Raw genomic sequence first — 23,242 nt, 5'->3', positions numbered from 1 at the left:
AAAAAGAAGGTCCAGAGTGACCGGTAGGCTCATGATGGTAAGTTTCTTGTCTCTCCTTGCCTAAGCCCTCCCATATCCACCTTTTCCTTTGGTGCTTTTCCTGAAATCCAGCAGATGCCTAGTGTCCTTCTGCTCTCCTCTGGTCACTCTTGGCCCCAGTTTTGGCAAATGAAATTATGTCCGATGCTTCTGACTTTTCTCAGCTCCTCAAAATCCTCTCCCTTCTCCCCTGTTCTATGCCATCAGTCTGACTTTGGTTTTGGCCATTAGGGATGGCCATGGGTTATTGAGAACCGAATCCCCACTGGCTTGTTAGCTAGCAAGGTGACCAGGATTTTGTGGGGGGGGTGGGGAGGGGGAATAAACAGTAGACATAATAGAGTCTGGGACAAATCGTTCATCTAAACATTCATTTCAAATCAGTAAACACTTATCAAACATCTATTGTGTCATAGGCACTGTGGTAGATACCAGGGTACAGAAGGAAATAGGTGGTCTCCATTTTCCAAGAACTGAACCATTCTGGGAGAATTAGTGGGAAGGAAACACAGGACTGACACTTCAGTTCAACCAGATTATTCCCTTTCTGGGTAACCTGTTGCTTTTCTAGATAAATGATATAGAATTGGGATTTGAACAAAATGTGGAAACAGTGCTTTGTTACAGGGGTTCTCTGTAATACCTGAGGGGAATGTTTAAGCAGTTGTTCACAAGCTTTAGTGTGCAAGAGAATCACTGAAAGAGCTTGTTAAATCAGATAGCTAGGTGCCAGCCCCAGAGTTTAGGGATCAAGTAGTTGGGAGTGAAGCCGAGAATTTGTATTTCCATTAAGTTCTTCGATGCTCTTGCTGGCTCCCACCACTGCCCTTTCAGAGCCCCAGTTTTAAACGTAAGGATTTCCAGGTTCCATCTAGCTTGGTGTGGGAGTGGGAACCTGGGACTGATCATTTTATACCCGCCTTCCCATTCTAATATGGATCCAAGGTTGAGAACCATTTGGACAGGCTGGTTTCCTGACATTTACTGTGAGCTTGGGACCCAATGAATCTACACATTACTTTATGCCAATTACAAGAGTTATGACTTAATTAAATTATGACTTAAATTAGTAAATGACTTAATAAGTAATTGGCTTTAAAAAACCCAGCACTGCGATTTTGGTTCAAGCTAATTTGGCTGCCTTCCTTTGGAAGGTCTTTCCAACCCTCCCCTGGGTATTTTCCAACACCACGGTAGAAACCTTCTTTGCAAAACTCCCAGAGGTTGTTGGAGGAAAGGTCTTAAGGATATGGGGTCCATTTGAGCCCCATGTGCGCCCTCCCTGGGTCCACTTGGGCTTGCTTAGCTCTGGTGGTTCCAAGTAAGCTGGGCATGCTCAGTGGGCAGGGTCGGTTTTAGGGGGTGCATCTGGGAAGCCTGCTGCTCCGCTGCCGGGGCTCTGCGCCTCCCCCCACCTGTATGAGGCCGGGCCTGAGGCGCCTTCGCTCGGCATCCCCCCCCTCTCCCACCTCCCGGCGCCCGCCGGGGCTTGGCCTTCCCTGCGGGTTCCTGCGCTGACATTCAGCGGGCAGGTCGGGAGGTCGAGAGCGTGCGGAGGGGGTCCGCGCGAGGGCTTTGGGCTCTGACGGCCGGGTCCCAGGGGTCCGCCCGCTTCCTAGAAGCGTTTCTAGGCCCAGGGAAGCCTTTCTGCCGAGGAGGGGAAGCCAGATCCGGGGGCGGACGACGAAAAATCAGGTAAGCCAGCCCGCCGGCGTGCAGGCGGGCTGGTGTCTCCTCTCTCGCGGGCAGGTGGCCAGGGCCGAGGCAACCGGGCACCTCCCCCACTGTCCCCGGGCCTAGCCCAGCCCAGGCTTTCCGGCCCGCGAGCAAGGCGGGGCGCGGGGCGGGAGCCGCAGCCCGGGGCGAGGGCCAACGCCTCGGCGCGCCGCCGCCCCACCCGGCGGGCCCCGCGGCCCCGCGGCCCCGCCAGGTCACGTTCATCGGGCGGCGGGGACCTCGGTCGCCCGCCGCCCGCTGGTTCGCGACGCTTCACCCCTTCGCCTCGGCCCCGGCTCCCGCCCCCACTTCCGCGTTTCCCTGCAGGGCAGAGCCGCCCGGGCGGGAGGAATCCGGGCGGGACGCGGCCGCCGCGCCAGCCCCAGGGGAGGGAGGAGGAGCGGCAGCGGGGAGGGGTGGGGGGGGGGGGGGAAGGAAGTCGCCGGGGAGGCGGGGCCGCGGCGGGTTGCACTGGCCCGGGCTGCCCGGGAGTGACAGCCACGCGCGCCTCGCCGCGAGGATCAGGGCCGAGTCTCTGATTCGGGGGGAGGCAGAGACTCCGCCCCGCCGGGAGGAACTGGGGGCTCCTGCGCTCCCCTCGCGCGACAGAACCGATCTCAGGTGTGTGCTTCCTGGGAGACCCCCTTCCCGCGCCCCCGGGGTCGTGGCGGAGAGCAATCCCGTTCTGACCCGGGCGAGTCCTCTAGGACTCCGGCGTTGGCTGGGGGGTGGGAGAGAGTTTAGGGTTTCTCCCCAGCAACAGAAGGGGGACTCATTCTCGAGTAGGGGTTAGTATTTACATTTTGGCGGGCGGCGGGGTGTAATTCATTTGGGGCGAGGGTTGGTATCTCATGGAAAGTTTGCGGCAAACTTTTGGCTTGTGGATGCCGCTCTCCTCCTGAGGATTGGCGCTCCCTTCTGAAGCAAGGGAGGAAAAGATTCTAGAAGGGGGGCTGAGGCTCCGTTGAGGACCTTAGCTGCTGGAGTGTGACAGTCCCAGGAGGAAATGGGAAGTGTACACCGATGAGCCTAAAACAGCCCCCTCAGCTTCTCTGAGCAAAAATAGATTTGCAGAGCGCTTTGGCAGAAAGGTAGAGAGAGCCCTGTGAATGAAGTGCTGCTCTCAGCAGTTGGTGTCTACACGGCCTTCTACCTTATGCACGGGAGCATTCACTTGCTAACAGCCTTCCTTGAGAGTTTCAGAGTAACTTACAACCAAATTCTCACAGCCTTAGTGACATGGGCCAACCCACATTACACATCCCATTATACCTATCATGAGAGGCAGCGGTAGACACAGCTAACAGTTAATTTGGTCAGCTTATAAATAGTTTTGTATAATTAGGTGAGGGAAGGGCGGGTGACTTACACCATTTGTTGCTTAAAACAAAACTGTTAGAATTTTGCATATGTTTCAAGTTTGATGTGCAGTGTATTTTTGGACTGTGGACGGTAATGGCAATTGCCACACTGGGGCCAGGCCCTTCCTGCCTGCTTCTGACTACTGTGGTCCCTGAGTTCTACAGGGACAGCTGGGTGCCATTGCCCAATGGATACCATGTGCAGCCTGGGGAACTTTATGCTGTGGATGTTGAAACGCCTTTGAGTTCCTCGTAAGGACATGTGTCAAGTTACAATACTGTCTTGATTTTTAAAAATCAACTTTTCAAATAAAGCAGTGTTACCTTAGTAAAAACTGGATAAGAGGCGGTGTTTTGAGTTTGACAAACAACATTGTGGGAGCTGTCCATTCTGGTATCTCACACAGTCATTTTGTAAAGAAACTGAGCATTATTAAAGCTATCCTTTGTTTTCCCTCTCTCTGATTTATTTATTTTTTATTTTTTTAATGTTTATTTATTTTTGAGAGACAGAGTGTGAGCAAGGGAGGGGCAGAGAGAGGGAGACACAGAATCTGAAGCAGGCTCCAGACTCTTAGCTGTCAGCACAGAGCCCCATGTGGGGCTCAAACTCACAGACCACGAGATCATGACCTCAGTCGAAGTCTGACACGTTTAACCGACTGAGCCACCCAGGTGCCCCTCCCTCTCTCTGATTTATTAAAAGATGTATTGAGGGCTTAGTAATGGGCCAGAAGGCCGCAGTGTTACCAATTGTCATGGGTTTTATCCCCTCCCCCTTTAGTTCTTGTAACTATTTAATCTCATTATAGCTATTTAAAGAGGTTTGATTATCATTGTAAGTAAATCATATTGGCAAACTATTATAACTCTGAAATTATTCTGTCCGGTTATTTGTTTTCTGTCTCTCATCACGAGAATGTAAATTCCATGAGAAGAGTTGGTCTGCTTCACACAGATTCCTATTTCTAGTGCCTAGAATGGTGACTAACTAGTAACAAGTGCTCAATAAATATTTTCTCAATGAATGACTGAACTGTGGGACAAACTCTAGCTGAGTGTAGTGGGGGGAAGAAAACAAGACTTCGGCCTTTGGTAACCTGCTCAAACTCACGGAGCCTCAATTATCTCATTGGCACAGTGTGGATAATATATGATATAACATATGTAAAATTGCTAGTGATGTACCTGTTAGGGGGTAGACTTCAAAATATTAGCTTCCTTCCTTCTTACATGTTTTCCTTTTTGTATTCAAAAGGGAAAGAATTGGGCAAAGAATAGAACATTTAGCTCTTGCTGCTTGTGCTTGAATTATCCAGGCATTATCTCCTTTCCTGTGGTGTGGGTGCTTAAGAGGGAAGGTGGTTAGTGGGAATCCCTTATTACAGAAGGAAACAGTTTTCCAGATAAGTATCCAATTTCTCCTCTTTATTTAAAAAAAATTTTTTTTTTTAACGTTTATTTATTTTTGAGACAGAGAGAGACAGAGCATGAACTGGGGAGGGGCAGAGAGAGAGGGAGACACAGAATTGGAAGAAGGCTCCAGGCTCTGAGCCATCAGCCCAGAGCCCGACACAGGTCTCGAACTCATGGACCGTGAGATCGTGACCTGAGCTGAAGTCGGACGCCCAACTGACTGAGCCACCCAGGCGCCCCTCCTCTTTATTTTTTTTATGTGATGACGTTTCTGCTTAGCTTTTTCAAAACTTGAGTCTTTCTGCTTGTCAACACCAGAACTCACAAGGGTGTCCCTAAGTGCAGAAACAGCACTTCAGAGAGAACATCGGAAATAAAACACATTTGACCTTGAACAACTTGGGTTTGAACGGTGTATGTCCATTTTTATGCAGATTTTTTTCGATAAATACAGTATACTACTGTGAATGGATTTTTTCTTTACGATTTCCTTCTTTGAAAAGTTTATTGATTTTGAGAGCGAGAAAAAGAGTGAGGACACACACACATGAACGGAAGAGGGGCAGAGAGAGAGGGAGAGAGAGAAGGCCAAGCAGGCTGCATGCTCAGCACAGAGCCCAGCATGGGCTCGATCCCACGACCGTGAGATCGTGACCTGAGCCAAAATCAAGTGTCAGAAGGGTCTGATGCTTAACTAACTGAGCCATCTAGGCACCCCTTTTTTATAATTTTCTTAATAACATTTTCTTTTCTTTAGCTTACTTTATTATAAGAATACAGTGTATATTACATATAACATACAAAATATGTGTTAATCAACTCTGTTATCAGTAAAGCTTCTAGTCAACAGTAGGCTATTAATAGTCAAGGTTTTGGGAAGTCAGAAGTTACATGTGGATTTTCAATTGTGCAGGGGGTCAGCACCCCTAACTCCTGCATTGTTCAGAGGTCAAATGTACATTTAGCTCTTGACTTCTTGAATGCAGTTTTTTGTAGGCTTGTGTAGCATTATTACATAGTAGCAAGTGCTAGAAAAAGAAAAACTATGGTTTTCTTGCTTTTGAGAGAGTTTGTTTAACAAGGTAAAATATATGGATGTAAAACATTCAAGGACCAGCATAAGATCTCTCATAATCATATACCCATTGAGAGAATGTTGGCTTTAACTGAGTGGTTATGAAGGGGAGATATTAATGTGGGCTCAAATAGTTGAGACAGTTTTGTGGTGAAGACAATGTCACTTTAGCTACAGAGAGACCTCAAGTTTCCTGAAGATTACAGCAAAAAAGAGGTCAGCATTGTATCATGAATGTTTGCTATTTTGTATTTCAGCATATTGAAAAAGCCAGCACAACCCTAAGCTTTCAAAAATGAACTTTCTGTGGAAAAGTATTAAAGCCTACAGTAAAATTCTGTATGTGCACTAAATAACACTTTTCACTATATCTCTGAAGTTTTAAAGCCTAGGATTGGAGTTAAGAATTGTAACTCGTCATTCTTGCCACTTTTAACCCACTTGCATAAAAATGTATCACGTGGCCTGCCTGTTACTCTTTCCAGTTGTATATACTGGGATATATTTTTTATCTGATGTTTCCAGAGAAAATTACTGGTCATGAGTTGTGGGATCTCCACAACTGGCTAATTTCAGGATTGTTGTTTAATGAGATAGGGAAGGACTGACTGGAACTAGACTAAGAAGAAGAAGAAGAAGATGATGATGATTTAATGTTTTTTATTTAATTTTGAGAGACAGAGAAAGACTGAGTGTGAGCGGGGGAGGGGCAGACAGCGAGGGAGACACAGAAACCAAAGCAGGCTCCAAGCTCTGAGCTGCCAGCACAGAGCCCGATGCAGGGCTTGGACTCATGAATCTTGAGATCATGACCTGAGCTTGAGCCGAAGTCGGACTCTCAATCGACTGAGCCACCCAGGTGCCCCAAGAAGATTATTATTGATGTGTTTCTAGATGCTCATCCACATACTTAGATAATTCCATCAAAATTCATTACCTTTGAGGTAAGAAGAAAACTCAGAGGTTGTGTTCTAGAGGAAGAAGCAGCTAGTAAAGGGCATGGTGTACATTTCCTTGTTGACATGATGGGGGAAAGAAAAGGAGGAGGGAGAGATGATTATATTCAACTTCAGTGAGAAAGACCAGGGCTAAGGCAAGCCAAGACATCTCTAGCAACTTCAGAGTAGACCTCTTCCTGTATTATCTGACCAGGGATTGATCTCCGGAACTTTTCAGGAAAAGGAAACGCGGCAGCCAACAGTTTGAATACCTGAGGATGTTTAGGTAATGATTGTGGTCAGAGTTTGTCCAGAACTCTGATTCTGTGTCCTGACATGAATGACACCATGTTTTTTGTTTTTTGCGTTTTTTTTTTTTTTTTTTTTTTTGGTTTGTTTGTTTTTTCTTGTTTTCCAGGATTTTCATCTTTTGTTGTGAGTTTCTACCGCCTCTTTGGGTTAAATATTTCTTCCTAGATCATATCTGTGCTCTTGTTTCCCATTTTTCAGCTGAATTTTTTATGTTGGTTCTTTCAAAATCAGATTTCTGACTTATGCAGCAGACAAAACATGGTTTCCAATTTTAATTAGGTCAAGTTGGCATTTGGTCAGTTCACTAAAATTAGTAGGAGAAAACTAATTAATGGAAAATGTTTCCCCCCTACCTAAAAATTTATTGTGATGTATGTATTAACAAAATTTTAAATCATTATTTGGGAACATTTATTTATTTGTCTGGCAAAATGAAATTATTACTGATTTACTTTATTTTTTTCATAGTGAGATCTGTTAAAGTGTGGGTGCTTTTTAAACAATGACTTAAATTTAGATTGTTCAAGCTTCATATTCTTTAGTGTTATGTCCTCTGTGGAAGCTCATATTTGATTGCCCACTTATATCCTACTATAAAAAGGTTTTATAATATAGAGAGGGAAACAAACCCCACAAACTATAACAGAGAAGTTGTTTTCTGAAATGGATTTTCTAGAATTTGCTACTATCAAATGAGATGGCCTCCCAGTATGACTTGGTGACTTATGCTTAGAGAGCTTTATTACTTACCTTGTATCTACAAGTGGCTGCTAAGGCCAGATGGTTATATGAAGATGAACAAAAGTTTCTGCTCAAAGTAAACATTTTAGGAAATTTTTAGCTAAGATTTTATACCACTAGTATTTTAATAAGACACAACACACTTCTAAATGTATTTGATAAGTGATGAAAATAATATAGCTTAGGGTATTAGGTTCTTAGAAGCCATTTTCCTTTTATTTAAACTGGATAAAGAAAGGATGTTTGTTTCATTGTGGTAATGTCAAAACTGTTTGGATCATATCACTTTCTGCTCTACTCTTCCATGGGTTATTCTGACTTATTGGATCAAATTCCAAATATTTGTCTTTGAATTCATAGATCTCTCTAAACGTGTTCCAATATTAAGTTTGTATCCTTACCTTCCCTGTGATCCAGCCACTATGGACTCCTTGGAATTGCCTAAATCTGTCCTACTTCCACTGCTGCCTCCATATGAATGCTCTTCTCTGTACTTCACCATTTTGAAATCTTACCAACCCTTGAATGTCCTGACCATTGGCTATGAGGTTCATGGTGCTTTCCCTCGCTGCCCCGGTCAGAAGTGTTTTGTACATTTCCTAATCCTGCAACTACTTTTTTTTTTTATGCTACTGTTAAGTCTTCCGTTTTCTCCTGTATTAGCTAATGATTTGAAAATGTATCATTACCTTTTCTGCAGATCTTGCAGACCAAGGACTGGATCTTACACAATTTTATAGACTTCACAGGCCCAGCCCCAGTGCCTTGCACGTGGGGAATGCCTAGTAAATAGTTGTTAAATAAGTGATTGCCTTATATAATGCACTTATCCTTTAGTTACTCAGGAAACATGTGATAGAAATGAGTTGGGTATGATTGGACAGAAGATAACACAGGTAGGTGCAGTTCAGGTAATCAGTTAAACTAGATAGTTTCAACTTTCTCTTCTTCAGGCCTCCTATTTTTTCTTTACACATTTGGCACTTAAAAAACATTTTTTTTTAATGTTTTTATTTATTTTTGAGACAGAGAGAAACAGAGCATGAGCAGGGGAGGGGCAGAGAGAGAGGGAGACACAGAATCCGAAGCAGGCTCCAGGCTCTGAGCTGTCAGCACAGAGCCCGACGCGGGGCTCAAACTCACAGAGTGTGAGATCATGACCTGAGCTGAAGTCGGACGCCCAACCGACTGAGCCACCCAGGTGCCCCGGCACTTTTGATATCCCAAAATACTGTATTTAGGAGGAGGAAAGGAAATCACTCTAGGTGAACCAACGTTATAAAAGCAATCCCTGAGGAAAACAAGTGGAGGAATCTGCAAAGGAGGTCATTTAGTATCCACTGAGGGCTCTCTTCTTTTCATCAATCTCTCCCTTCTCTCCTACCTGCTCACCTCATCTAGTCTCTTAAAAAAGAAGCTGGAAAATTAATTTATAAAAAGATGATTGATAAAATTGATTTGTCACCTTATCAAAAGTCTCTGGATTCTAAAGAGACAGAACATTGAGTACCATTTATATAAGCTAGGGGAAGGAATCTTTGGGGAGCGCTGTTTACCTGAGCATCCCTGAAATCATTGTATAGCCACTTCAGTGTGGCTTTGGTCAGTTTCTGCCGCCTTCAGTTTCTTTCTCTGTAAAAGGAGGTGGGCTGCATGAATTTAAAGCCCATAACAGCAAAAAGTATCTTAGTACTCTTCTAAGGTGAGGCCAGTCTTGGCTAGTGGATGCTGTTCACTGTTGGACCCTTGACCTAACTTTTGCTCTTCTCCAAATTTGGGATCTCCTTACTCCCAGCCTCTCCGGCTGTATTTGTTTTGACCTCCAATGTAGCACTCACATGTGGAGGATGCTGCCCTCTTTGTATCCCGGCCCCTGACTTACCCTCATAGGATTTGTTGCAACACATGTACTTTTACTTCCTTCTTCCATCATGTTTGCTAGTGTTAACCCCTTTCCCTCCTCCTAATGCACCATTAAGTAGCTGGGATATTTATCTAAAAAAACATAGATTTATGGAATTGTAAAATAGGAAAAGGTTTAGAGGTAACCCAACTCTGTCTTTTTATTAGGAATAATAAATAGTAGTGTTAGGTATCATTTATTGAGCAATCACCATTTTCTAGGTTCTGTTCTAAGCACTTTGCTTACATTATTTCATATAGCAACAGCAAACTCTTTTAGATCAGTGATGAAACACAGTTCCAGAGAACTTAAGTGACCCACCCAAAGCCACAGTTTTCTGGCATGACCGAAACTCCCTTGAAAACTGTGCAAAGAAATAATGAACCCAGGGATAATCCTTCTGGTATTTCTGTAATGTATTTCCTGCTTTTGGCTACTTTGGATTCTGCTGCTTGACTCATTGAACTTTGCCTTTTAACACTTTCCACTTCCTAATATTTTACCCTGTGGTTCAGCAGTTTTCACCAGTGATGCTGAACTTGTTCAAACATTGAAGGCATAGCACCGTATGCCTGCCTAAAGTAATATTCCTCTTGATCTGATTTCTAGGAACCCATGACATTGTTAAAATCTTCTTAGTGTTAATGGATGTGGAAACAGCCTGCAACTTGGTGCTCCTCTGCTTTTCCCACTCCTGCACCTGGGTTTGTGAATGCTACTGGGAAAATGAACGCAGTCATGCAAATTGGAGGTCCATACAAACTCACATTCTCCAGTTTTTGCCATGAGGCAAGTTCTTTTACCTGTTTTTAGACCACATCTTTTCCCATTTCCTGCCATGGTTTTACCAAACTTCAGCATCTTCTTTGAGCCTTTTACCCGACCTGTGCATTTCTTTATCAGATGATTGTTGGTGGTTAGGGGCAAACTAAACTGTTGGAAGGATCTGAAAGTAGATAAAAACACAAGCACAACAGATGTTTGTTTCTTGATCATATCATAGTCTTGATCCGTGAATGGCTTTCCTCCACTTGATTGTTTAGACACCACACCCTGGAATCTTTCGTTGTGTGACTGCCATTCCTTAGGGCCTTGTTTTCAACTGTGTCCATTTAGTGGAAGGAGAAAGAGAAGAAGCATATCCACTTTCTAAACACTTAGTCTCGTAATGAATATGTCACTTCCCCTCACATACCATTGGCCAGAAATCAGGTGCACGGTCACACTTACCAGCAAAGGGAGATTGGCAAATGTAGTCTAGCTGGGAGCAGAAGAGATTGTGGGCTTTTTGTGAAGTAAGCTGTTTCCTTCACAGTGCTTTGCATCCTATTATACTGAGAAAGCAGAGAGATCATGTCAACTCATAATGTTTCAGTCTCTCTTCCACATCTTCCCTGTAACTGAATCCATCGACTCCATCATTAACTACCAAGTCAGAGGTAGAGTTATTCAAAGTGGGTTCTTTCGCCAATACTCAGATCCCCCCGTCCCTTTCACTACCTTCCTCTATAAAATTTGTCCCTGTTCATCTATATTTTAAATATTTACAAGATGGGGCACCTGGGTGGCTCAGTCAGTTGGGCGTCCGACTTTGGCTCAGGTCATGATCTCGTGGTCTGTGGGTTTGAGCCCCGCGTCGGGCTCTGTGCTGACAGCTCAGAGCCTGGAAACTGCTTCGGATTCTGTGTTTTTCTTTCTCTCTTTGCCCCTCCCCCACTGATGCTCTGTCTGTCTGTCTGTCTCTCTCTCTCTCTGTCAAAAATAAACATTAAATTTTTTGAAAAATATTTGCAAGAATACTCAAGATTCTCCCATCACAAAAACAATTAAGACTAAAACCCAAAACTGTTCCTTTACCCTGTACTCCCCTCTAGCTACGTGCTCACTTTCTCTTTCAAGCTGTTTTTCCCAACACTATTTTGTATATGTTGTTTTTCTATCTCTTCACCTTCCATTCACTCCACAGCTGTTGGAAGTTTGGCTTCTACCTTAGATGAATCTGCTATTGTATGATTATTGGTGTCCCTCTTACTAGCAAATCAACGGGACCTCATTACTTGAAATGTCTGTGATTCTGCTCATTCTCTCCTTTGTGAAGTTGAATTTTGTCTAGGGTAGTATGACAACTTGTTTTTCTTTTGGACGTCTCCTTGTTGATCTCTTTCCAGGTTCTTCCCCTTGACATTGGAGTTTCTAGGGCCTGTCCTCACTTGTAGAAGCTCCCGGAACCACCACATTCATCCATATCCCTGATTTTAGTAATTCTTAAATCAACATCTCCAACCAAACCTCTTCCCTAGATTTAGACTCTAGACATTTCCACTTGGATGCCGCACAGTCAAGCTAGGGCTCATCATCTCCCCCCACCTTCATCCTAATGCTGTTTCTCCTCTCATTGAAGAGTACCGCCATCCCTTCTCCCCTCCATATCATCCATTCATTTGTTAAATGTACCCCTCACCTACCACATGCCAGGCATTTTCCCACAAGTTGAGATTACAGTGGCGTACAAAACAGGTACGATCTCTGCTTTGTAGAGTTTCATTTTAGGGTGGGGAGAAGAAGATAATAACGATTAAATATAGAAGAGACGTATGAGATGATGAGAGCTATGTGATGATTTTGAATTTGGATGGCTTGGGAAGGCCTCTCTGAGGAGCTGACATTTGAGCTGGCTCCTGAATGACCAGAAGGAGTTAGCCGTGCAAAGATGAGGCACAGAGCATGACAGGCTGAGAAGACAGCTGGTGCCCAAACTCTAATTGGATTCTTGATGAATCTGATGGCAGAAGAAGGTAAATAAACCTGAACTGTAATGGGTGAGAGTGAGAGGCGGCCGTAGGAGTTACCTGTGGCTACTGTTACAAATTATAGCAAATTCATTGGCTAAAAACAACAGAAATAGATTCTCAGGAGGCCGGAAGTTCAGAATCAGTATCGCCAGTCTGAAATCAGTGTTGGCAGGTTGTGCTCTCTTCCGAGGTTCCAGGGGACAGTCTGTTCTTTTCCTCCGGGACGGTGGCTGTAGGCATTCATTCGGTTGTGGCTGTATCACTGCAATCTCTGCTTCTCGGGTCACATTGCATTCTCTTCTCCCATGTACCTCACATTTCCCTTTGCTTCTCTCTCTCTCTCTCTCTTTTAAATAATGTTTATTTATTTTTGAGAGGGAGAGACAGAGACAGAGTGTGAGCAGGGCAGTGGCAGAGAGAGAGGGATACACAGAATCTGAAGCAGGCTCCAGGTTCCGAGCCCAGTGCAGGGCTCGAACCCACTGAGTGCGAGCGTTGGAGGCTTAACCAGCTGAGCCACCCAAGTGCTCCCCCTTTGCTACCCTCTTATAAAGGTATATATGCCTGCATTTGGGATCTACCCTCATAATTCAGGATAATTTCACTATCTCAAGATCCTTTGTTGTTATTATTTTTTTTTTAATTTTTTATTTAAGAAGTAACACAGACTTAGTTTAGAAAAATTGGAAAATAACTAAAAATTACAAAGGAAAAAATATAAATCTCTGCCATTCCACAATTCAGAGATAAATACTCACTAGTAACATTTTTTTTTTTTTTTTAGTTTTGCCTTTTTAACTTCCAAGACACTTTTTTAAAAAAAAAAATATGAAATTTATTGTCAGATTGGTTTCCATACAACACCCAGTGCTCATCCCAACAGGTGCTTTCCTCAATGCCCATCACCCACTTTCCCCTCCCTCCCACCCTCACTAGTAATATTTTGTAGTATTTTCTTATACACACATAATGGGTTATGGTGTGTGTATAATTTTGTAGCCTGCTTAAGAATTTGTTATGAAAAATTTCAAGCATATTTTGAAACAGATATTTAGAGATAAAAATAGTAAGATGAACTCCCACATATGCATCACCTTGATTAAATATCAAAAATTTGCTACCTTTGTTTCGTCCTATCCCACTTGTTTTTCTTTTTCTTTGCCATAGGACTCCAAGACAAATCCTAAACATCACGTTATTTTTACCCTCATTGAGGTCACTATGCATCTCTAACTATATGGATATTTTCTTACTACTACTCACAATGCCATTATTATAGCTAATGAAATTCACAGTAATCCTTCAATATCTAAAACTGATTCAAATAGAGATTTCCCTCATTAGTCTGTTTTTTTGCATGTAATGTTTGGGGAAACAGTTAATCTATAAAATAATTATTTTACCTGTATAATGTTTGAGTCTTTCATTTGGTCACATTTGTAGTCTTTTTTGTTGTGGTTGTTGTTGTATAAGATAACACTCCTAGGTTCCAGGGTCTGAGATATGGGTAGGTTTTGGGCACCACTATTCAACCTACCATAGTATCCAAAGAGCATCTTTAAAAAGTAACCAAGTGTCAGGTCTCATAGGGCTTTAGAAGCCAGGATAAGACATTTAGATTTTATTCTGTGGTGAGATAAGTCATTGAAAGGTCATGTGCTGATAAATGAAATAATGTGGTTTTGCTATAAAGCACTGTCTGTCAACTTCCCCCCTCCCCATTATATCTCTCCAAGAAGAAAAAATAAATTGAAATTAATTAACTAAAAATTTAAATCAATTGCTCCCTAGCAAGAGAGTATTCCATAATATTAAGGAATAAGAATTTGTTGGGGGGTGCCTGGATGGCTCAATCGGTTAAGTGTCCAACTCTTGATTTAGGCTCAGGTCATGATCTCACAGTTAATGGGATCAAGCCCTGAGTTGGGCTCTCAGCTGACAGCATGGAGCCTGCTTAGGATTCTTCCGGGTAGAGCTGAGCTTTGGAGGACCACAAATCACTGTAATGTGAGATTTTTTTATTTATTTTATTATTATTTTTTTTAATTTTCATTCCCAAGACCAGTTTTGTCCCGTTGTGGGTGTTTTTGCTCCCGTTGAGAATGCATGTTATTGAAGACTGTTCAGGCAGTTAAAGGTAGGTAGACTGGATTGTGGTAGGTAGGGGAGGAGAGGATGGAAGAAGGACTCCAGGTAAGAGTGAATTTTGGTTGTCCAACTGAGAAATTATAGTTGTATGGTCTTTTAGCATTCCTGGACCCAGTTTCAGTTTGTGTGTGGAGGTTTCTTCCAACACAATACCAGGCAATTCTATCACTATCTACCTGGAGATAGCATCGGATTCCATGGGTTAAGGACTGGGCATACAAGACTGCCCTCTGTGCCTCATTTCAGTACCAGTTGTAAATCCCAGGATGTTAACTGTGCTTCTGACCGACTGGCTAAAGAGTGGAGGTTCTAACGACCTCCTTGTTAGGTGTGATTAATTTGCAACAGTGGCTCACAGGTCATATGAATGACCAAATACATATATATTATAAATTATTGTATTGCATATGGACAAGCGTTGTGTTAAAGATGGAAAGAAGTGAATGGATTTAGGATTTGTTTTTGAGATAGAGTTAGTTGACTGAACTTGCTGATAGATAATTATCTAGAGACAGGAGACAAGAATCTGGACAAAGGCTTACATTTTTTACTTGTGCACCTGGGCCATAAACTGGGAAGGGAAGATTTGGGAGAGAAGAAAGCTTGATGGGAGATACAAAGTATTCTGTTTTGGCTGTGTTAAGTGTGAGGCACTTATTAGACATTCCTTTGGAGGTGTAAGTTAGACAATTGGATAAATGGAGTTTGGATAAATGGAAGGGTTTTGGCCAAAGATACAGAGTTAGGAGTTATTTGCATATAGTTTGTATCAGATACTTGATGGAATTACCTATTAGGAATGTATAGTTAGAGAGAGGGGCCATTGGAGTCCTATGTTATTTAGAAGAGAAGGAGTTGCCAATGGGGTAGGAGGGAAACCAGGAGAGTGTGGTGTCCCTGGCGTTAAGAGTTTAAATTATTTTTATAAGGCAATGTTTCTACTATGTCAGAGAGATCGCGTTTGGTCAAATTAGGTCATTTGTGATTTTGACCATTTGACATATAGTTTAAGTAGAGAGGCTGGGACAGAAGCTCATTGAATTGTGTTGCGGAAGCAGAGCACTTACAGACAACTCTCCCAAAAATTTCTGTTGTGAAGAGAAGCAGAGGAATGGAAAAGTTCTTTGAAGGAGATATTGGTTAGGGGAAGATTTGTTAGGACCAGAGAGTTGAAATAGAGACGAAATGATGGAATGATGAAGTAGAGAGGAAAAACTGATGAAGGCAGGAGAGAGTGATGGTTAATTGTTGGAGTGCAATGCTTGAAGAACCAGGAAGGGAGGAGATCCAAGGCACAAATGTAGAGGTTGGTCCTTACTAGGAACAGAGTCATTTCATTTATAGTAAAAGAATGCGGAAAGAATGGGTACAGAGGCTGATATGTCATGGTTTAGGTAGTGGGAAATTCTTTGCTAATCACTTCTACTTTCCCAAGGGAGTGTGATGATGTTGGAGAAGGGAGGGGTAATATGGATTTTGGAAAAAAGGAGAATTGAAATAGCTATATTGAAACATCCTGGGGAAATATAATAGGATTACTGGTCAATGTGGATTGCCCACTAGAGATTTACAGCTGCGATTTTTTTTTTTCCAGTCATGAATTTAAATTGAGGCTAGTTGTGGTTGTGTTTTTCTCTAGGCAGTTTCTTTAGCTGTTAGATGAGGGTGTAGAAAAGGCAAATAGTTGCGTTTAACCAACTTGGGGATTTGCCAGGCAAGAATCAGAAAGAGAGGAACAAGTACTTGTAAGGGAGAGGTTACAGTCAAGGACCTTGACCCAAAGCTGGACCGAAAGGGAAGTGAGGGTGTAACTGATAGTGGAAAAAACTGAAGGGACCATGGACTGGAAAGCCAGATAATGCCAGGAAGATGTTGGAGTGGAAATAGAGGAGTAGATGAGCTGGAGAAAGAGAAGGTAGCGTTCACAGTGTGGGATTCTTGAGGCTGACATCTCAGAGCTGTTGCAAGTAATCATGATGCCAAAACCAGAGGTTATGGCAGTGTGAGTGGGTGGCTGAGGCAGGGTCAAAGAGAAGATCATCAGAGATGCAGCGATGTAGAAACTAGGGCTTCATGTAGATGTAGAATTCTGTAGCAAGAATGAGCACAGGTATGTTTGGAAAGGAAACAGCCAGGTACTAAGGTCAGGGAATAAGGGGAAACTGCAGTAGATAGGTAAGTGATAGCAAGGGATAATGAGTGGTAAAGTCTCATGACATGAACTTCAAAACTGATAAGATTTGAAAGAGGATAGAGAAGTTGGAAGGTGACTTGGAGAGACACTTAATCCATCTTCAGGCTGGGGGATTTTTGTGATAGGATCAGAGGTGTTACTCAAAGTATTTACAACTTTAATGGAATGGGTCTAACATTTGCAAGCCTTTGGTCTGGAGCAGCCCCATGGGGGGCTTTGGTGAAGACAGACATTAACTTAACTTAAATTGTGTCATCATTGCAAGGTCCCAGGGGAGGGGCGGTTATCACCCAGTTCAGAGATGTTTTGGTATTTTAGCCATGGGTGCAGCCATCCCTGTTCATAGTGGTCGAACATCAGACTTAAATGTGAGAGTATTAACAACCTCTTCTTCATGGGATGCTGGGAAAATGGTGTTAATAGGCTTTAGCCTTCAAAATTCAGGTTAAATCTTGCTTTCTGCATGTTTTTAGAACATTCAGAGAAGGAGACATTGTGGACTTTGCTAAGGATAGATTTTGAGTTCTAGAGGACAGTATGGAAAGGAGGGAGGGCTGCTGACAAGGTGAGAAATGGGGCAGCCTGGACTTCTGGCAATGACCAAAGTGTAGAGGATTGTGGAGCATGCTGAGATTGGTCCCCTAGTATCTTGGGGGAAGCTGGGTGCAGACCCTGTGGCAAGGGTGAGGAAAAGCCTCCTCAGAGTATCTGTAGCTCAAAGGCATCTCCTGATAGTGTGGTAGCCAATTGTAGTGCAAAGGCCTCCTTGGGGCCTGAGGACTGCTGACAAATGGCTGGGAGCATCAGTCATCTCAGCCAAGATGGAGGTCTAACCCCTGGGGGAGGTGCTTTCCATTATGTGGCAGAAGCTAAGGAGTGCTGCTTCTGAGGGTAATCATCTTAGCAGTCTTTCCTCCAAAATGAATTTAGTCTTGGTGATCTCTGCTCCATTGTCACTGTCTTTGGTTTAATTTGGACCCTTAGGACTTTGTGTCAGGATATTTACATCCAGTCTCCTGATTTCCCTGCTCGCAGACTGACATCCTTTTAGTTTATCTCTAAACACTGCTCCAGGGAACTTGGAATGGGAGAATGGTCTTTTAAATTCAAATGTGATTCTGTCTATTCCTACTAGGAATGTTGTTAAGGACTAATATAACCTGTATAAATTGACAAGCACAGTCTTTATAACATAGTGTACAGCCAATAAATGTGCTTAAAAGCCTTCCTTGGCAATCTGTTGCCTACTGGACAAAAGCCAAAATCCTTTGAGTGGCATATAAGATCTCTAGAGATGTACCCCTGCTTGTCCATTCAGTCTCCTCACCTCCTCACTTATGACTCCTGCATACCATCCTGTGCTCTCGGCGTATCACATGCCCTCGTTCTTGAAAATACAGTATTCATTCACACCATCATGTCTTTGCTCATGTTCACCTAGGACCCGGCGAACCTTCAACATTTGAGCTTATTATTGCTTTCTCTACAGACCTGCCCTGATGATGTTCAGTCTCATGGGCAATTACTCTGTTAGCCCCTTGATTTAGTTAGCCCCTTGATGTTAGTCCAAGCTTGATTTGTATCACTTGTATTTGTTTTAGAATCTTCTCTAAGCTCTTAGTTCTTAAAGATGGAAACTATAAATTATTCATCTTTATTTACTCGCAGTTTAATATAGTAGGTGCCCAACGAATGTTGGTTGAATAAATGAAAATTCAATACATACTTGAGTCTACGTGTGGCCTTTCTGTTGTGAGATCTACATCATATTTTGTGTGTCCTCTTTTTCTTTACTTCATCAGGGGAGGCAAATTTTCTGCTGGAGCAGAAGATGAATTGGTGACCATGTAGTTGGCTAGGATGGGAAGCAGATGTAATCCTGTGTTCTTTTTCTTTTACCCAGTGAATGTTATTTATTTGAGTTGTCCCATGATTCTGTTCACTACTGTCATTGTTTTATGCCGAATTGCAATTATTGATTTTTTTAACGATACACTCAAAGGAATGCAAGCATCGAATAAATGTGGTTTTGTGGTTGTGTTACGTATGATTGGTCGGGCAGTTTTCAGTGCCCACCTACAACTGCACGACTGGTGTGTAGAGCCTTTTGGAACCTTGGTTAAAATGCCCAGTTCCTTTGAGGTCTCTTCAAACCTTGGTTTCCTCATCCTACATGAACTAACTGATTAACTATACGTAACAAAGAATAAAGAGAATGTAAACCAGACATGAAGAGTAAGAGCCTAGTGAGAGAAGAGTGGGAAGGACACTGTGTGAAGTGTGAAATGAGGTGGTGGGAATGCGTCACTCTTTAGTGTAGGTGGGCAGGAATGGTTGGGGGATGGGAAGGGCAAAGGTACATGGGGGGTGGAGGAGTCTGGGGGCAATAGGGGGGGATTCTGGGGGCATGGGTAAAGGTGGTTTGGGGGACACAGTAGATCATTGGGCATGGCTGGCATGCATTGAATGAATGATCAGAAAAGACCCATTTGGGCACTTAAGATGGGATGACTGACCCTTAGTCCCAGATTTGTGCTGCAAGGTTAACCAAAGTCATCGTCTATGTGTTTACATTCCTGAGATCCAGGGCATCATGCTGGAAGGGATACATTCTTGAGAAATATCTTTGTTCTTTGAAAAAAAATACTGACTCAGACAGCTGACTGTTTTGATGGCATTTTATTTTATATTAGTATTTTCTCTAAGGTAGGTGGTGTTCAGGGTTTGTGATGGGGCCAGAGAGCAATTTCTCACCCTCTCTGAACTAAAAATAAATACCAAGAAATACTCTAAATAGAGGACCAAAAAAAAAAACCAAAACAAAACAAAAGCACTCTTGTGGGTCAGAGTTGTCCCAGTGACTTGGGTTAACTCAGGCCACAAACCTTTGATCAAGCCTTTTACAGGGAATGTTTTAAATGCATCAGCTGAACTCTGGAGATAACCGTAAGAACACTGGACTCCACGTGATTAGAGCCTGATCTAAAATGAAAGAGCCACTGCCTCCCTGTGGCCTCTGTAATAGGCACCCTTGGCCTGGAGTTAGATCTGTGTTAGATGTTAGGCTTTCTAGGGTTTTATTTATTTATTTATTTATTTTAAAGTTTTGTTTTTGTTTTTGTTTTTGTTTTTGTTTTTGAGAGAGAGAGACAAAGCATGAATGGGGGAGGGGCAGAGAGAGAGAGAGAGAGAGAAAGAGAGAGAGAGAGAGAGAGAGAGAGAGAGGGAGACACAGAATCCGAAGCAGGCTCCGGCTCTGAGCTATCAGCACAGAGCCCGACGCGGGGCTCAAACTCACAGACTGTGAGATCATGACCTGAGCCGAAGTTGGACACTTAACCGACTGAGTCCCCCAGGCTCCCGTCTAGAGTTTTATTTTTGATAGAACACTCCACAAATAACAGTATACGTTCTGTTCGAGAGAACGTTTATTTGGGGAAGGGATGCTAGAGAGATGCCCGAAGAGGCCTGCCTACAGTGTTTTCAGGGCAGTGATGTGATTCATTTCCCTAGTCGGTGAGTTTTAAGTGCCCTTGCTTGATCAGAGCCAAGTGTCACATAGGCTACACAGGGCTATGACCCCATGTAGATTGGCTGTTTTTGTCCTCTTCTCTAACTAGTCGTTTCTGTCACCCCAGTTTGGCCTCGCTCATGTGGGAAACTATAGGTGCTCAGTAATCTTATGTATTAGCAAGTGAGAGCTGTTGACCACAGATGTGTTTTTACATCTTATTTACATTATCTCAAATTCTCAGTCTAAATAGATGAGATTTTTATGGATGAGAAGCTCAGGCGCGCAATCAGGCACACAGCTCTTAAAAGTGGCTCAATTCAGACTAGGGCTGTCTGTCTCTGATGGCCCCGACACCAACTGCCTTCAGAGAATTCAGAGAATGTTCTCCTGCCTGGTCAGTGGTAGCATTTGAATATTCCAGGGACTAGAAGGATCTCAGCCATGCACAGAGCAGTAGCAGTATTCCTGCATGTGGTTACTGAATTGTCACGGGATGGGGAGAGGTGGGAAAGGTTGGCGCTGCTTGGGGTGGTCTGGCCTCTCTCTGTGTCTGTGGCCTTCCTTCAGGGCCTGGCACAGTAGAGATCCTTCAGGTATGTTGTTGGCTGAAGAGATTCCACACTTACCCTGGGCCACACTGAGTTCTAGTAAGTCGGATCAGCTCTGCGGTCATTGGTTTGATTAGTTGTTGAGATTTCTGATGTTGTCTTGAACTTTAAATCCCCGAGAGATGTAATATGAAAAAAACTAAAAATTCAAGACTAGTTTAGGTGTGGTTTCACCCAGGCTTAAATAGTTACGGTGTCAGATGCTCAAGGCAAATCCATTCTGGTCAGGATGGAGTCTGTTCTTCAGAGTGAGGCAGACAATTCTGTGACGTTTTCCAGTTCTTGCTTCAAGATTCCTAATAAACTGTAAAGGCAACGTATCCTTTTACTTTCTGTGCATGAGTCTTTCACTCTAATTCATTAAAGATGAGAAAAGTTGTACAACAGGAATCACTCAAGTAATGGTCAGATGATATGGAGTTTAGTCAAATGTCAGCTATCTGTTTGCATAGTGCTCTTTCAAGTTGTCTTTCTTTCTTAATTTTTTTTTTCTCTCTTCTCTCACATATACATGCGTAATTTTTTGTCTTAATATAAGAAAAATACACGCTCATCCTAGAAAATTTAAAAATGATGCACACAAGGAAGAAAATAAAAATGAATTGCAACCCTCCCGTTCAAGAATGAGAGTTTAAACATTTTTGGATATATCCTTCTAGCCTTTGTGTGTGTGCATGCACACATGGGCTTGATTTATTTTTTTGCATGTATACTTTAAAACAGAAATACATACACAAACAGGTTCTGTTTTATCTACTTTTGTCCTCTTCATAATTAATTTTTACTTGCTCATAACCTCATCTCCATAAGGGGTGTAATTAATCTAGAAAGAATTAATTTGTAAGCAGTAAAGAAATTCTAGAATATTTAACTTATTTATTCTGTCCTCTTGTTTCTAGAACTTTCTTCACTTTATTATAATTATTACCATCATAAACATGTTGCTTTTTCAAGTCGGAATCAGGTAAGGAGATGTTGATGGCAGTCATTAAGTTGGCCTGGTAAATGGCCTACACCCACTGTCTAGTCTAGATGGGGAAAATGGCAGGAGGCCCTGGAGAGCTAAAGGCCAGGGTCATGGGATCTACCAGTGTCATGAGAAAGGAAATGTACAGGCTATGTCAGTCTTTTATACGGGGAAACCAAAGTCCATGAAAGTCAGGTGGCTTTGTTTATGTGAGATTGTCATAGGGGTTGGCTGCCCCAGAATACAGTCCGGAAAACAAACCGTGCTGCTGACCGCTGCCACACTATTGACCCAGAGGTTGGCATAAGTGCACTGGGTGAGGTCAGGCCTGAAGGTCGCTACATTGATATCAGAACCTGGAGTTTTGACAGCAATCCTATTAGAAATGCTATTTTGAGTCACTTGCCTTCTGACTGCCTCATGGTAAGGACACAGGCTCAACCTGTGGACTGAATTTTTTGGATTAACTTTAAGTTTTACTTAACATTATCTCAAAATTTATGGGTGAGAAGAGGCTGTTGAATATAAATTGCTAATGTGCTCTGCTGATTTCCATCAGCTATGTGATTTGACTGACAACAGTGCGAGCCTAGCCCGCTGGGGTCTGGTGAATTACATCTGCTCAGCCAGAGTGTTTCTTGAGCTGGAATTGAAATGCATGGCCCTTTAGTTTCCAGTGTGATGCCAACACTCAGGCAATTGACTTTTGCTCTTCAGGCTCCAGCAGGGGGAATATTATGAAATAAAATGGGGAGAGGCCAGGCATCCTCAAGATTCAAACCCATAAATATAAATAACTGTAATTAATCATATGCAGTCTCTCTTGTCTATTAAATCTATACTCGGTGGGTCAGTAAGTTTCACAGAGCTCTTTAGCTTCCTGCCTGTGGTTGGTGGCAGATATTCCGGGTGCCTTGGCTTGTTGAGCTGTGACCCAGGGTTCTTTTCCAACATGGGTCCAAAATCAGTTCAAGATATAATGAGTTGTGGGGGGAAAGAGTCACCTGCAAAAATACCCTAACCCAACGGGGAATACAAATATAAAAAAAGACGTGTGAGGTTGGCATTTGAGAGGCTCTCTCAGTTGACCCTCTCTGTTCTTTGTTACCAGCTTGTTAGACTGAGTGGAATCGAGCCATCTTTCAAGTGTGTAAATTCAGTAGATATTTATATTCAATATTATCCCTGAAGTATTTGTTTTCCTATTGCAGAATACTGTTTTTGATTGTGGTTTACATTTTTGACTATTGTCTCATGTGATTTGTTAACTCTTCCTTCCTTTCTCCTGATTTTGTCCTTTTTTCATACTGTATCTACTCATTATGAACATGGCCAGTGGTGTCCCTAAGAGGAAATGACTGTTTTTGCTCTTATTGCCCTAAAAAGGCGTCCTCTGCAGTGTCGCTAGAATTAGGCTTCCCTCCTCCCTCCCTGTAAATTCCATTGTATCATTGCACTGATTAAGACCCTCCACTGATTTTTTCTATTTGTGTCTTGTCAAAATAAACACCTTGCTAG

At 42.8% G+C, this 23,242-nt stretch overlaps 1 protein-coding gene across 3 annotated transcripts in view; it reads left to right on the top strand.

The window, feature by feature from the left end:
- Positions 1–1,433: 1,433 nt before the first annotated feature.
- Positions 1,434–23,242, top strand: part of GPD2 (glycerol-3-phosphate dehydrogenase 2) — a 141,650-nt gene continuing 119,841 nt past the window's right edge. Inside the window, exon 1 of one of the 3 annotated variants that reach the window (XM_053908657.1) lies at positions 1,434–1,734. The gene's annotated coding sequence lies outside the window, so the exon portion shown is untranslated. Of the gene's footprint in view, positions 1,735–2,193; positions 2,377–23,242 lie in introns of those variants that run through there. The other 2 variants (XR_008424470.1, XM_053908656.1) reach the window with 2 other exon arrangements.

This window comes from Panthera pardus, unplaced genomic scaffold (assembly GCF_024362965.1).
Source record: "Panthera pardus isolate Hobbes unplaced genomic scaffold, ASM2436296v1 HiC_scaffold_10, whole genome shotgun sequence".
In the NCBI taxonomy this organism is placed as follows: domain Eukaryota; kingdom Metazoa; phylum Chordata; class Mammalia; order Carnivora; family Felidae; genus Panthera; species Panthera pardus.
Note: the sequence above shows the minus strand (reverse complement) of the source record. Positions and strands in the feature narration are given on the sequence as shown.